The 1,887-nt window shown below is 48.5% G+C and overlaps 1 non-coding gene across 1 annotated transcript; it reads left to right on the forward strand.

The window, feature by feature from the left end:
• The first annotated feature begins 1,173 nt into the window (after positions 1–1,173).
• Positions 1,174–1,245, forward strand: TRNAC-GCA (transfer RNA cysteine (anticodon GCA)). Its single transcript has one exon. It is a non-coding gene; the product is annotated as a tRNA-Cys (tRNA).
• The last annotated feature ends 642 nt before the right edge of the window (positions 1,246–1,887 follow it).

A 1,887-nucleotide genomic window follows, 5' to 3' on the forward strand; every position in this document is an offset into this window, starting at 1 on the left:
AGGGGAGAGGTCAGAGAAGTGAGAGGGGTGGACAGGGCAAGTCTCAGGGGAGGGTCAGAGAGGTGTGAGCGCTGGGCAGGGCAGGTCACAGGGGAGGGAGCAGAGACGTGCAAGCAGTTGGCAGGGCCAATCTCATGGGAGGGGCAGAGAGGTACGAGCAGTGGGCAGGGCTGGACTTAGGGGAGGGGGCAGAGAGGTGTGGGCGATGGGTAGGGTGAGTCTCATGGGAGGGGGCAGAGAGGTGTGGGCAGCAGGCAGACCTTGGTGTAGCGGGTGGAGAGGCACGAGGAGGCCTTGGGGGAGGAGAGGAGCAAGTGTAAGGTGGACCAGCAGGCCTCAGCCAAAGAAGAAGAGCAGGGATGGGAAGTGGCCAAATGGGAGTGAGGGCAGAGCACAGGTTGGGCCTCAGAGGGAGGAGAACGAGGGAAGGGGATGGAGTGGGAGGACAGCACCACGGTCTAGGCATGGCCGTCCAGAGGATTCATGGGGCCTGGGGCAAAACAATTTCGGGGGCCCCCTTCCAGAAAAAAAAGTTGTAATAGTATAGAATACTATATTCTCATGGGGGCCCCTGCAGGGCCTGGGGCAAATTGCCCCACCTGCCCTCCCCATGGGGGGCCCTGCCCTCAGCCTCTCCTCATAAGTCCCCTGAACCCTAATCATTTTTGTTGCCCTCCCCTAGACTCTCTCCAATTTGTTTCTGTAGTGGAGGGTGGGGGAAACTGGACTCAGTGCTCCAGGTGTGGCCTCACCAGTGCCGAATAGAGGGGAATAATCACTTCCCTCGATCTGCTGGCAACGCTTCTACTAATCCAGCCCAATATGACCAGTTACCCATATTGAATGCCGACACAGCAATATTTGACAAATTGGATACTGTCCATTCAGGAGGTTATTTCCCACCTATTCATAAATAATGAAGATGCTCTACGTGAAGGGGAGAGAGCTGTCCTGTCCGTGTAGTTAACCCATCTCCCCGAGAGGTGGTAGCTCTGTCAGTGGGAGAAGCTATGTTGGTGTGTGTGCAAGCTGTGATGTCTACATGTGTATATAAAGTTTAATCAAACCCCATTTTTAACCCCCCTGTGTTGTGGGAATAGAAAAGGAGCTCTCTGAGGCAGAGCCTGTCCTTCAAAATCCTTAAGATCACTGACTTGCCTATGTAAATGTCAGGGGGGTATAACTCACTGGTAGAGTGTTTGACTGCAGATCAAGTGGTCCTTGGTTCAAATGCAAGTGCCCCCTCACAAACTTGTTTCTTCAATAAAAATCATTTCATTTCCAGTATGTTCAGGAGCCCCACTAAATAGGGATCTCTGAACCAAATAGACACACTCAATGCTTTCCTGTGCAAATGCATAAAAACCTAGCAAACATGTCGCCTAGCTGAAATCAGTTCTGTCATGGAAAAGACCACCACCCAGTTGATTTTGAATCAGATAGCCTGAGGCACCTTTATTGTTATAACAAGATTACAAGTATGCACACAGGGAGAGACGGCGTAACCTCATGCAAGAGATAAGCCGCTCTGTCCCTTACAAATTTTACCAAGCTTATAAAGGTTAAAACTGCAAAACATCATATAGATTACACAAGTTATTTTACATTTTTGGTAATGCAATTTTGCAAATCAGCAGGTTATTTACTGTAAGTCCAGTTTGGGGTATTTCCAGTTATTGTTTCTTTTGCAATTATATTGACTGTCTTATGACCCCTTGATTGCAAACACTTATTGCAAAAGTCATTAAAATAGTGCATATCAGCAAGCTAGTTGAACATATTTCATGTGTTCTGGCAGTGATTGAGCTGGTTATTTTGATAGCCCCTCCTTGGAGTTTCCCTTAAGCAAGCATTAGCTATTATATTGTATATTGCATAAGGCTAAGC

This window comes from Gopherus flavomarginatus, chromosome 3 (assembly GCF_025201925.1).
Source record: "Gopherus flavomarginatus isolate rGopFla2 chromosome 3, rGopFla2.mat.asm, whole genome shotgun sequence".
NCBI classification, from domain to species: domain Eukaryota; kingdom Metazoa; phylum Chordata; order Testudines; family Testudinidae; genus Gopherus; species Gopherus flavomarginatus.